Consider the following 14,452-nt stretch of genomic DNA (forward strand, 5'->3'; position numbering starts at 1 on the left):
TCTCCCCGCCCGAGTTCCTGACCTTCTCTCCCCACCCAAGTTCCTGACCTTCTCTCCCCGCCCAAGTTTCTGACCTTCTCTCCCCACCCAAGTTCCTGACCTTCTCCCCCTGCCCAAGTTCCTGACCTTCTCGCCCCACCCAAGTTCCTGACCTTCTCCCCCTGCCCATATTCCTGACCTTCTCTCCCCACCCAAGTTCCTGACATTCTCCCCCTGCCCAAGTTCCTGACCTTCTCGCCCCACCCAAGTTCCTGACCTTCTCTCCCCATCCGAGTTCCTGACCTTCTCTCCCCACCCAAGTTCCTGGCCTTCTCTCCCCGCACAAGTTCCTGACCTTCTCTCCCCGCACAAGTTCCTGACGTCCCCCTGCACAAGTTCCAGACCTTCTCTCCCTGCCCAAGTTCCTGACCTTCTCTCCCTGCCCAAGTTCCTGACCTTCTCTCCCTGCCCAAGTTCCTGACCTTCTCTCCCTGCCCAAGTTCCAGACCTTCTCTCCCTGCCCAAGTTCCTGACCTTCTCTCCCTGCCCAAGTTCCTGACCTTCTCCCCCTGCACAAGTTCCTGACCTTCTCTCCCCGCACAAGTTCCAGACCTTCTCCCCCTGCCCAAGTTCCTGACCTTCTCTCCCCGCACAGGTTCCTGACCTCCCCCTGCACAAGTTCCAGACCTTCTCCCCCTGCACAAGTTCCTGACCTTCTCCCCCTGCCCAAGTTCCTGACATTCTCTCCCCACCCAAGTTCCTGACCTTCTCTCCCCGGCCAAGTTCCTGACTTTCTCTCCCCGCACAAGTTCCTGACCTCCCCCTGCCCAAGTTCCAGACCTTCTCTCCCTGCCCAAGTTCCTGACCTTCTCCCCCTGCAAAAGTTCCTGACATTCTCTCCCCACCCAAGTTCCTGATCTTCTCTCCCCGCACAAGTTCCTGACCTTCTCTCCCCGCACAAGTTCCTGACCTTCTCTCCCCACACAAGTTCCTGACCTCCCCCTGCCCAAGTTCCTGACCTTCTCTCCCTGCCCAAGTTCCTGACCTTCTCTCCCCACCCAAGTTCCTGACCTTCTCTCCCCACCCAAGTTCCTGACCTTCTCTCCCCACACAAGTTCCTGACCTTCTCTCCCCTCACAAGTTCCTGACCTCCACCTGCACAAGTTCCAGACCTTCTCTCCCTGCCCAAGTTCCTGACCTTCTCCCCCTGCCCAAGTTCCTGACCTTCTCTCCCCGCACAAGTTCCTGACCTTCTCTCCCCGCACAAGTTCCTAACCTTCTCCCCCTGCCCAAGTTCCAGACCTTCTCTCCCTGCCCAAGTTCCTGACCTTCTCCCCCTGCCCAAGTTCCTGACCTTCTCTCCCCACCCAAGTTCCTGACCTTCTCTCCCCGCACAAGTTCCTAACCTTCTCTCCCCGCACAAGTTCCTGACCTTCTCTCCTCGCACAAGTTCCTGACCTCCCCCTGCACAAGTTCCAGACCTTCTCTCCCTGCCCAAGTTCCTGACCTTCTCCCCGCTCAAGTTCCAGACCTTCTCTCCCTGCCCAAGTTCCTGACCTTCTCCCCCTGTCCAAGTTCCTGACCTTCTCTCCCCACCCAAGTTCCTGACCTTCTCCCCGCCCAAGTTCCTGACCTTCTCTCCCCGCCCAAGTTCCTGACCTTCTCCCCCTGCCCAAGTTCCTGACCTTCTCCCCCTGCCCAAGTTCCTGACCTTCTCTCCCCACCCAAGTTCCTGACCTTCTCCCCCTGCCCAAGTTCCTGACCTTCTCTCCCCACCCAAGTTCCTGACCTTCTCCCCCTGTCCAAGTTCCTGACCTTCTCTCCCCACCCAAGTTCCTGACCTTCTCCCCCTGTCCAAGTTCCTGACCTTCTCTCCCCACCCAAGTTCCTGACCTTCTCCCCGCCCAAGTTCCTGACCTTCTCTCCCCGCCCAAGTTCCTGACCTTCTCCCCCTGCCCAAGTTCCTGACCTTCTCCCCCTGCCCAAGTTCCTGACCTTCTCTCCCCACCCAAGTTCCTGACCTTCTCCCCCTGCCCAAGTTCCTGACCTTCTCTCCCCACCCAAGTTCCTGACCTTCTCCCCCTGTCCAAGTTCCTGACCTTCTCTCCCCACCCAAGTTCCTGACCTTCTCTCCCCACCCAAGTTCCTGACCTTCTCTCCCCGCCCAAGTTCCTGACCTTCTCCCCCTGCCCAAGTTCCTGACCTTCTCCCCCTGCCCAAGTTCCTGACCTTCTCTCCCCACCCAAGTTCCTGACCTTCTCCCCCTGCCCAAGTTCCTGACCTTCTCTCCCCACCCAAGTTCCTGACCTTCTCCCCCTGTCCAAGTTCCTGACCTTCTCTCCCTGTCCAAGTTCCTGACCTTCTCTCCCCACCCAAGTTCCTGACCTTCTCTCCCCACCCAAGTTCCTGACCTTCTCCCCCTGTCCAAGTTCCTGACCTTCTCTCCCCACCCAAGTTCCTGACCTTCTCCCCCTGTCCAAGTTCCTGACCTTCTCTCCCCGCCCAAGTTCCTGACCTTCTCTCCCCACCCAAGTTCCTGACCTTCTCCCCCTGTCCAAGTTCCTGACCTTCTCTCCCCGCCCAAGTTCCTGACCTTCTCTCCCCACCCAAGTTCCTGACCTTCTCTCCCCACCCAAGTTCCTGACCTTCTCCCCCTGTCCAAGTTCCTGACCTTCTCCCCCCATCCAAGTTCCTGACCTTCTCTCCCCCTGTCCAAGTTCCTGACCTTCTCTCCCCGCCCAAGTTCCTGACCTTCTCTCCCCGCCCAAGTTCCTGACCTTCTCTCCCCGCCCAAGTTCCTGACCTTCTCCCCCCATCCAAGTTCCTGACCTTCTCTCCCCACCCAAGTTCCTGACCTTCTCTCCCTGTCCAAGTTCCTGACCTTCTCTCCCCGCCCAAGTTCCTGACCTTCTCTCCTCGTACAAGTTCCTGACCTTCTCTCCCCGTACAAGTTCCTGACCTTCTCTCCCCGCCCAAGTTCCTGACCTTCTCTCCCCGTACAAGTTCCTGACCTTCTCTCCCCGTACAAGTTCCTGACCTTCTCCCCCCGCCCAAGTTCCTGACCTTCTCTCCCTGTCCAAGTTCCTGACCTTCTCTCCCCGCCCATGTTCCTGACCTTCTCTCCCCGCCCAAGTTCCTGACCTTCTCTCCCCGCCCAAGTTCCTGACCTTCTCCCCCTGTCCAAGTTCCAGACCTTCTCTCCCCGCCCAAGTTCCTGACCTTCTCTCCCCGCCCAAGTTCCTGACCTTCTCTCCCCGCCCAAGTTCCTGACCTTCTCTCCCCGCCCAAGTTCCTGACCTTCTCTCCCCGTACAAGTTCCTGACCTTCTCTCCCCGCCCAAGTTCCTGACCTTCTCTCCCCACCCAAGTTCCTGACCTTCTCTCCCCACCCAAGTTCCTGACCTTCTCTCCCCACCCAAGTTCCTGACCTTCTCTCCCCGTACAAGTTCCAGACCTTCTCTCCCCACCCAAGTTCCTGACCTTCTCCCCCTGTCCAAGTTCCTGACCTTCTCCCCCCATCCAAGTTCCTGACCTTCTCCCCCCATCCAAGTTCCTGACCTTCTCCCCCTGTCCAAGTTCCTGACCTTCTCTCCCCGCCCAAGTTCCTGACCTTCTCTCCCCGCCCAAGTTCCTGACCTTCTCTCCCCGCCCAAGTTCCTGACCTTCTCTCCCCGTACAAGTTCCTGACCTTCTCTCCCCGTACAAGTTCCAGACCTTCTCCCCCTGCACAAGTTCCTGACCTTCTCTCCCCGCCCAAGTTCCTGACCTTCTCTCCCCGTACAAGTTCCTGACCTTCTCTCCCCGCCCAAGTTCCTGACCTTCTCTCCCCGCCCAAGTTCCTGACTTTCTCTCCCCGCACAAGTTCCAGACCTTCTCTCCCCACCCAAGTTCCAGACCTTCTCCCCCTGCCCAAGTTCCAGACCTTCTCTCCCTGCCCAAGTTCCTGACTTTCTCCCCCTGCCCAAGTTCCTGACCTTCTCTCCCCACCCAATTCCTGACCTTCTCTCCCCGCACAAGTTCCTGACCTTCTCTCCCCGCACAAGTTCCTGACCTTCTCTCCCCGCCCAAGTTCCTGACCTTCTCTCCCCGCCCAAGTTCCAGCCCTTCTCTCCCCACCCAAGTTCCTGACCTTCTCTCCCTGTCCAAGTTCCTGACCTTCTCTCCCCACCCAAGTTCCTGACCTTCTCTCCCCGCCCAAGTTCCTGACCTTCTCTCCCCGCCCAAGTTCCAGCCCTTCTCTCCCCACCCAAGTTCCTGACCTTCTCGCCCCATCCAAGTTCTTGACCTTCTCTACCCGCCCAAATTTCTGAACTCCTCTCCCCCCTCTGATCCCCTCTCCCCTTTTGATCCTCTCTCTCCCCCACCCAGCCAGCAGGGATCCAGTGATGGGCCTCATCCCACGGAGCTGAGGCATGCCTGGCCCATGCTGCACTGCAGGCCGCAACTGTTGGATAATGCACATGCACGTCCTCGGTAAACAACGTGTATGTGCAAAAGGGGATCGGGTGCGCACGCACGGCTCCGGGATACCGCGCGCATGCGCAGAAGACCGCAAAAATGTTTGTGCAAATAATCACTCGGATTGTGATTACTGGGTCACACTGCCAAATTGCTTATTGTTTACTGTCTTTGGAGAACAAAACTCTCATTAGCACATTAACCACCTATCATTTCTGCCTCTTTTTTTAACTTGTGTGAAAACATTATGCTTTGAAAAAAGAAGGCTGAGGGGTGACCTAATTGAGGTCTTTAAAATTATGAAAGGTTTTGATAGATTGGATACGGAGAGAATATTTCTACTTGTGGGGAAGAGCATAACTAGAGGCCATCAATATAAGATAGTCACCAAGAAATCCAATAGATAATTCAGAAGAAACTTATTTACCCAGAGTGTGGTGAGAATGTAGAACTTGCTACCACAGGGAGTGGTTGAGGCAAATAGTATAGATGCATTTAAGGAGAGGCTGGACAAGCATATGAGGGAGAAAGGAATAGGGAGTTATGCTGACAGAGTTAGATGAGGAAAGAAGGGAGAAGGCTCGAGTGGAGCATAAACACCGGCATGGACTGGTTGAGCTGAATGGCCTGTTTCTGTGCCATATATCCTATGTAATCCTATGAATTACAGGATTAAAAAGTAACTTTCTTTCCAAATCACTTCTGTGGAAAATTGGTAAAAAGAAAATTCTGAAATGTGATAGTAGGCAAATCAGGTAAAATAATTCAGCTTTGCATAAATGACCAATTTGCATGAGAACACATTTTGTTAAATGTTCTATGTTACAGATGGGTGCTTGAAGTGAATAGAAGAGTACAGTGCACCCTGAAACTATAATGTCTGTGAGTCCTTAGTGATAAAATAAGCTCTGCTGTGGCATGCTCAACCTACTATTCATGGGGAGGAACTGCTCTGGGTAGGAAAATCATACATATGGGGGATTCTAACCGTTCAGGGTGGGAAGTCACCTGGTGAGATTTAAACGAGGCCCTGGAATTTAAAAAGCCCGCTCCTTATTTCCTAGGCAGTAGGTGAAGTTCCAACTCACCTCGCTACCCACCTACCCAAAACTCACCCGGAGTTAAAATCAGGAACCATGCTCTTATTGAATGCACTTAAAATGACACTAAATGTAGTGTCCAGAACAATCCCCCCCACCCCCACCACAGTTCCTAAAATCTCATTTGGTGAGAACATGTCCTTATCTTTTACTATTGTAAAACAACAATGGAATGGAGCAAACAAGTCAAGGTGTTAATTGAGATATAAACATTTTAGTATCACTGATATAGGAAATGTAATAATTGCGCTGAGAATTTAAAACATAACATAAAGACACGGCAAGTGAATTTCTGTGGGGCTTCTCCCAATAGTCCACTGTAATTTCTCACATCTTCCCCTGTAGTGACAGCAAATGATTGGGGAACACCTGCAGAAATTCAACCTCTGAATTTTACTCTGGGAATGCAGCATAGTTTCAATACCACAAAGTTCATTTGTCAATATGCCATCAGTCAGAATCTTTTAAACATTGGAAAGAAGAATCTTATTGCCGAGGAAAACCTAGATCATAAGCAAGGATTTTAACTTGGAGGCAGGTAGGGAGTGGGGGCAGACGGGAAAACCGGGAGGACGGATTTCCCTCAGGCCCTGCCAAATTTAATGGCAGGGCCTGATTTACTTTTTTTTAAATCTGTTTCCTGCCCGCAGCCAGCTAGATTGAGAGACTGGCTGGCTGTCGGGTGGGTAGGCCTGGGGAGCAGAGAGGAGGAAGACCGGGATCGCTGGAGGAGAAGGAAGACTGGCATCTTCAGAGATGGTGGAAGGCTGGAATCGCCGGAGGTGGCTGAATGCTGGGATCGTCGGTGGAGGAGGAAGACTGAGATGTTCGGAGGTGGTAGAAGGCCAGGATTTTCAGAGGTGGTGGAAGGCCGGGATCTTCAGAGGAGGAGGAAGGCCAGGATCATTGCGGGGCGGGGGTGTTGGAAAGCCGGGATTGGGGGGAGGGTTTGGAGATCAGGAGGGTGCACGGTGATCGGTCTGAGGGGAAGTTAGGAGATGGGGGGCAGATCAGAGGCCTTGGGGGGATTCGGAGGCCTCGGGGGCAATCGGAGGTCAGGGGTGTGGGGAGTTGGAGGGAAGGTCGGGGGCAAATCGAAAGGCACGGGGGGCATGTCCAATTGCAGGGGGTTGAACGCTGGATTCAGCAGGTAAGTGGAAAGGCACTTACCTCCAGGATCCAGGAGTCCTCGCCTTCCTTTAGCTGGCGTGTTCCCTCAGGCCAGGAAAACCTGCCTGCCCACAGTTAAATTTAAAAAGATCGATCACCATGAGGCACGCAGTCTCATTATAATATTTAAATGAACAACCCACCTCCTAAGAGCGTGTCAGCTGCCCGCCAATTAAAACTGGAAGTGGGCGATTTGGATGCAGGTTGGCGTCGGGATTCATATTTTTAACACTTTAACCTCCCACCCGACCCCAACACACCCGATCTTTGGGGTTAAAATTCCCCCATAGTTTCTAAAAGAGCAAACCTTGAACTAGCTGTGAACAGCAGCATTGTTTTTGGATGTGACGTTAGGAACTGAGCCACTGAAACTGTGGGGGGAATGTTAACCTAAAAAACAGGTGGGTTAGGAGCGTGGGGATAGGTTAATTGTTAAAAATCGGAATCCCGACCTGAACCAACCTCCAACCTGCCTACTTCCGCTTTTAATGGAGGCAGGACAGGAGCCGGAATGGAGGAGGGCAACCAACCAGCTGCCAGGAGGCGGGGCGTCCATTAAAATATTATAATGAGGCTGGGAGTCTCTTCTTTAACCTCCATTTTGTGTTTAACAGTAGCTGGTCGGGTTTTACATACCTCATAAACACCCGGTAGTTACAGCAAGGTGAGGATTGCTGCATCCAGGAGGTAAGTGCCTTTATACCTACCTGCTGGATCCACGACCCTGCCTAGCCCGCCCCCCTGCGAATCCTGGATGTGTGCTGAGCCCCCTGCTCTACTCCCTCTTCACCCACGACTGTGTGGCTGTTAATGGTTCCAACACCATCATCAAGTTTGCAGATGACACCACGGTGGTAGGCCAGATCACCAACAACGATGAGTCAGCCTACAGGGAGGAGGTCCAGCATCTCGTGAAGTGGTGCGCCGACAACAACCTGGCCCTTAACACCAAGAAAACAAAGGAAATAATCGTGGACTTCAGGAAGTCCAAAGGCGGAAGTCACACCCCCATCCACATCAATGGGGCGGAGGTGGAAAGGGTGGCCAGCTTTAAGTTCCTCGGAGTCCACATTACGGAAGACCTCTCCTGGTCCCTCAACACCTCCTCTCTGGTGAAGAAGGCCCAGCAGCGCCTATATTTCTTGAGGAGGCTGAAGGGATGTAATCTGTCACCCCCGATCCTCTCTAACTTCTACCGCTGCACTATAGAGAGCATCCTGACAAACTGTATCACGGTATGGTACGGCAGCTGTAGCTCCCATGACCGGAAAGCCCTGCAGCGGGTAGTCAAAACTGCCCAACGCATTACCGGCATCCGGCTACCGACCATAGAACATATATATCAGGAACGCTGCCTACGGAGGGCACGGTCCATCATCAAAGACCCTACCCACCACAGCCACAGTCTGTTCGCCCTCCTACCATCTGGAAGACGCTACAGATGCATTCGCACCCGTACGACCAGATTTAGGAACAGCTTCTTTCCCAGGGCTGTCATCCTACTGAACTCCACAAATAAACACTAAACCCTGCACATCTGCCGATGCACTTTATTATGGTCATATTTATGCTAATATATATGTACAAATGTATGTTGAAATGTTTAAGTGTCCTAATCCAAATTGTACACTCTCGGGAGCCGCAAGCCTACATTTCGTTGTACTGCACTTGTGCACTAACAATGACAATAAAAGTTGATTTGATTTGATTTGATTTGGCCCTGATCCTCCGGCCTTGATCCTCCGGCTCTGATCTTCCTCCAACCCCACCACCCCACACCCCGGTCCTCCAGAGGCTGGCCCCAATCCTCCGGTGGCCGGCCACGATCTTCCATTCCTCCGCCACTCCGATCCGACCCCGATCCTCCGGTGGCAGCTACGATCTTCCCCTCTGCCCCCTCCTGATCCTCTGGCCCTGATCTTGCTCTCCCCTGTAATGTATGTACCTTTAAGGGGAGAACTACTTTTTACAGCTCCTGTATACTGTAGTACCGGCAGTGACCACACCTGTATATAAACCCTGAGTAGGGATCTGTAAATTTAGTTCTAGAGTAACCCTCATTCAGTAAACACCTGTTGATCGTTCCTTGCAGTCGCTTGTCTAATTATTGAAGGACACATCAAGGTACACAGATCTAACATTGGCGACGAGCAGATTCAAACCTACCTGCAACTCTGCATCACCTCTCAGGGATTCGCTCCTGGAGAACAGTGGAAGAAGGCCGAGTCCAGAAGCACGGGCGTCGACCACGGGAACCCCCCCAGTCATCCAGCGGAGATTTGAGCATCGCAGGGGAGGCTGTCGGGAGCCAGGCTTGGCTTTCCAGTCACGGTGGTCCAGCGAAACGGGCTGGCAACAGGTACTGCGCAGATCCTTCCCGGACAGCGGCGGCTAGAGCCGACCGACGGCACAGAAAAAGGCCGAGCAGCGTCGACGGGGGAGAGAGAGAGAGTAGAGCACACAGGGCGCAGCCGGTGTTCAGGATCGAGCGGCGTCAACGAGAGAGAGCAGAGCGCAGCCGGTGTTCAAGGGCCGAGCAGCATCAATGGGGGAGAGAGGCGCGCAGGAAAACGCGCAGAGAGCAGGTGGTGTTCAAGGGCCGAGCAACGTCAGCGGGGAAGAAAGGAAAGCGCGGGAGACGCCATTTTAAACCGCAGCGGTGAAGAAAGGAAAGCGCGGGAGACGCCATTTTAAGCCAGTCTAACCACACCCAAAAATGCCGAAGAGTGGCAGTATCACAGCGTTCGCCAATGAAGTCGAAGTTTGGACGACATATGTCGAACGCATAGAAGTATACTGCAAGGCGAATGAAGTGCCAGATGACAAGAAAGCGCTGGTATTGTTGAATTCAATGGGTGCAAAAATGTATGGCTTACTGCGAAACCTAGTAACCCCAGAGAAGCCAGTAGAAAAGGATTTTGAAAACATAGTGTCAATCCTACAGGACCACTTAAACCCCACACCGCTGCTGATAGCAGAAAGATTTAAGTTTCACAAAAGGAACCAGCATAAAGATGAAAGTAATGCTGAGTATTTAACAGAACTGTGCAAGCTATCGAAACACTGCCAGTTTGGAACGGGACTAGCAGATACTTTAAGGGATAAGTTTGTGTGTGGGCTTCAAAGTGAAGGAACCCGGAAACGGCTTCTATCAGAAAAGGATCGTACGCTGGACAAGGCTTTCAGCATTGCAGTATCACACGAAGCAGCAGCACGGGGTGCGGCAGAGATAGAACGGACACCGCAAGAATATGACACAAATGAAATGTCATACGTAACAGTGAAGTGCTATCGCTGCGGCAGAACAACACATGACCATAATGATTGCTGGTTCAAGGACAAAGTGTGCAGACAGTGTGGAAAATTAAGACACATAGTAAGAGTCTGCAGGTCGGGAAAGAAAACCAGCAGCAAGAAATCTCCACCGGAGAAGTTCAAGAAGGTACATAAGGTGACGGAGAGTAGTGCAGACAAACAGAAAAGTGATACAGACTCTGGAAGCAAGGAACTGGGTTGTCTGAAACTACATAATGTGTTCAAAACGGAGGATCACCAAACTATCTGGGTTAACAACAGAAAATGATGGAAAAACTCAGCAGGTCAGGCAACATCCGTGGAGAGAAATTTGAGTTGACGTTTCGGGTTGGACCCTTCTTCAAAACTGGAAAGAAAAGAAACTAGATCGGAGGCAGGGCTGCGATCGGACAAAAGAATAAAAGAAACAAAAGAAGTAAAAGAGATTAGAAGCTAGACGAGATAGTAATAGGCTGGGATTAGGTGTAAAGTGTACTGGCAGGGCAAAAGATAGCTGCCAGGTGTGAGAGAGAAACAGAAGGAAAGGGGGGGGGGGGAAAGGAGTGGAACAATTACAAGAGAAAATGAAATGGGGGCCGAGCTTATGATCTGAAATTGTTGAACTGGATATTGAGTCCGGAAGGCTGCAGACTGCCTAATCGGAAGATGAGGTGCTGTTCCTCGAGTTTACATTGAGCTTCCGTGGAACAATACAAGAGGCCAAGGACGGTGAGGTCCGAGTGGGAATGGAGCGGTGAATTAAAATGACAGGCGACCGGAAGCTCGGGGTCACCCTTACGGACTGAACGGAGGTGTTCCGCAAAGCGGTCACCCAATCTGGCAGCTATCTTTTGCCCTGCCAGTACACTTTACACCTAATCCCAGCCTATTACTATCTCGTCTAGCTTCTAATCTCTTTTACTTCTTTTGTTTCTTTTATTCTTTTGTCCGATCGCAGCCCTGCCTCCGATCTAGTTTCTTTTCTTTCCAGTTTTGAAGAAGGGTCCAACCCGAAACGTCAACTCAAATTTCTCTCCACGGATGTTGCCTGACCTGCTGAGTTTTTCCAGCATTTTCTGTTGTTATTTCGGATTTCCAACATCTGCAGTATTAAACTATCTGGGTCATGCTCAAGATAGCAGGAGTCCAAGTGAAAATGGAATTGGACACAGGATCAGCCCTAACAGTCATAAATCGAAGGGCCTACAAGCGGCTATTCTCACATATACCCTTGAGAGATACAAAGATTGTCTTGAAGCCGTACACGGGGCAAAAAGTCTACCCCAAAGGAAAAATAAGGGTGAACGTTATATATAACGGCAAGGAAACACCAAAAATGGACCTATATGTATTGCCAGATGGAGGACCACCACAACTAGGACGTGAATGGATCTGGAAGATACAGCTAGTTTGGCATTCCATACAAGCACTGACTGTAGATGCCAAAAAGGATGATGACTTCACACCTGGGTGACTGTCAAAAATGCTAACTGACACACAAGAAGTGTTCCAGCAGGGACTCGGAACACTAAAAGGCATAACAGCGATGATCAAAATAGAGGAAAATGCAAGCCCAAAGTCTTTTAAGGCCAGACCGGTACCTTATGCGATCCGCCCAGCCGTCGAAGCAGAGCTGGAAAGTTTGGAACATTCAGGAGTACTGTCCAAAGTGGACTGGAGCGAGTGGGCTACACCCATCGTTCCTGTAATGAAGAGGTCGTTGAGTAATACGCCTGGGGAACCAAAGAAGGTTCGCATCTGTGGAGACTTTAAGGTGACAGTGAACCCAGTCCTTCACACTGTACAATATCCGCTTCCGCGGATTGAAGATATTTTCGCCTCGCTATCTGGAGGGAAACGCTTCACTAAGATTGATCTGGCCCAGGCGTACCTGCAAATGGAGGTAGAAGAAGCCTCGAAACGGTACCTCACGATCAACACTCATAAAGGTCTCCACCAATACAACCAGCTGGTGTTCAGGGTAGCATCAGCTCCGGCTATTTGGCAAAGGGCAATGGAACAAGTCCTGCAAGAGATTCCAGGGACCCAGTGTTATTTGGACGACATCCTTGTCACGGGTGAAAATGACAGTGATCACCTCGCCAACCTGGAGCAGGTGCTCACTAGATTGAAGGAATATGGGCTCCGAGCTAATCGCCACAAATGCGAGTTCTTCCAGAAGCAGATCTCGTATTGTGGCCACGTTATTGATAAAGAGGGGTTACATAAGTCCCCTGAAAAGATTGAGGCAGTAGTCAAGGCTCCAGCACCGGAAAATGTGTCACAACTGAGGTCGTTCCTCGGGCTGGTGAACTACTACCATAAGATCTTGCCGAATTTGTCTACAATACTACAGCCACTGAACGACCTACTGCAAACGGGGGTACCATGGAAGTGGAGTGATGAATGTAAACGAGCTTTCCAGAAGAGCAAAGCATTGATCACAACAAAAGAGGTGTTGGCTCATTTCAACCCAGCACTACCAATTCGGTTGGCGTGTGATGCATCACCCTATGGCATTCGAGCGGTGCTGTCGCACAAATTCCCAGATGGCTCAGAGAGGCCAGTAGCCTTTGCGTCTCGGTCAATAACCTCAGCCGAGCGTAACTACGCCCAGATTGACAGGGAGGCCCTCAGCCTAGTGTGGGGAGTGAAAAAGTTCAATCACTATCTGCACGGGCAGAAGTTCACCTTGCTGACTGACCACCAACCACTTGTCTCCATCTTTAATCCAAAGAAGGGCGTTCCGGTGATGACTGCGCAACGGCTACAAAGATGGTCCCTTTTTCTAGGGGCGCACCAATATGAAATCGAGTATAAGGGCACGAAACAGCATGGAAACGCTGATGGGCTATCACGCCTGCCACTGCCTACTGCGGAGGAAGCACCAGCAGTGGATCCTGTCGAAATATTTCATTTGACTATAATTGAATGCTTGCCAGTAACTAACGCTAGTATAGAGAAGGAGACCCGAAATGACCCGACACTGTCTCGGGTATATGATTTGACGGTGAAGGGATGGCCAGCACATGGCGACTCACTGTTGCCAGCATTCTCATCCAGAAGAGAACAGCTGTCAGTATGCGAGGGGACGTTGATGTGTGGATCCCGAGTGGTAATTCCACCCAAGTTAAGGGAGAGAGTGCTCAATGAGCTTCACGAAGGTCATCTGGGAGGGGTGAAAATGAAAAGCCTTGCTAGGGCTTATGTGTGGTGGCCGGGGATCGATTAGCAAATCGAGGACCTGACAAAGAGCTGCTCAGGATGCCAGAAGGTCCAAAATGCACTACAACATGCCCCTCTACACCCATGGGAGTGGCCCTCATCTCCATGGCAACGGGTGCATATTTATTTTGCTGGTCCATTCATGGACTCAATGTTTTTAATAGCCGTGGATGCACACTCGAAATGGCCTGAGGTGATCAAAATGTCCTCCACCACCACGGAGAAAACTATTGCAGTCCTACGGACCATTTTTGCTAGGAACGGCTTGCCAGAGCAGATTTGCTCTGATAGCGGACCACAGTTTGTGTCCGAAGAGTTTCGAAGATTTATGAAAAGGAATGGGGTAAGGCATTACACATCCGCCCCGTATCATCCAGCCACAAATGGATTGGCTGAGAGGTTCGTACAAACCTTTAAAAAAGCAGTAAAGGCCATGTGCGATGACGACATTCCACTGCAGCATAAGGTGGACAATTTCCTGTTAGCCTACAGAAATGCGACACATGCAGTCACCAACCAGGCCCCAGCCATGATGTTCTTTAACCGAAGGTTGAGATCTCGTCTGGATTTTCTCAGACCAAATGTACGAAGAGATGTTGAAAATAAGCAATTCCAGCACATCAATGAGAAGCCGACAAGGAGCTTCAATGTAGGGCAACCAGTCTTGGCCCGCGACTACCGAACAGAGAAATGGCAACCAGGAACGATATGCACACGGCAGGGGCCACTAATGTACACAGTGGATGTTGGGGAGAACATTGTGAGACGCCATGTTGCCAGATCCTAGAGTCACAGGAACGAGTCAACTCCATGTCTCGGCCATACGTACCTGGTGATGAACCCGACATACAGGTAGTATCTACCCCAGAAACAGTAGCATCGGAAACGGATGAACCAACCGACGACAGGGGGCCAGAATCGCTTCCGCACCAAGAGCAAGACACTCGGGAAAGGCGCTATCCAGAAAGGATCAGGAAGCCTCCCCAAAGACTGAATTTATAAATAGACTATTTTCAGTTAATGTTGCATGTTAAAAGTGTTAATTGTAATTAGTTTGATATTTAATTGTTAAATGAGTGTTGTGGTACTGTTAATCTAAAAGGGGAGGAATTGTAATGTATGTACCTTTAAGGGGAGAACTACTTTTTACAGCTCCTGTATCCTGTAGTACCGGCAGTGACCACACCTGTCTATAAACCCGGAGTAGGGATCTGTACTGTTAGTTCT

Source organism: Somniosus microcephalus, chromosome 7 (genome assembly GCF_052327205.1).
Source record: "Somniosus microcephalus isolate GS21.2 chromosome 7, FLI_Smic_1.0, whole genome shotgun sequence".
Taxonomy (NCBI): Eukaryota; Metazoa; Chordata; class Chondrichthyes; order Squaliformes; family Somniosidae; genus Somniosus; species Somniosus microcephalus.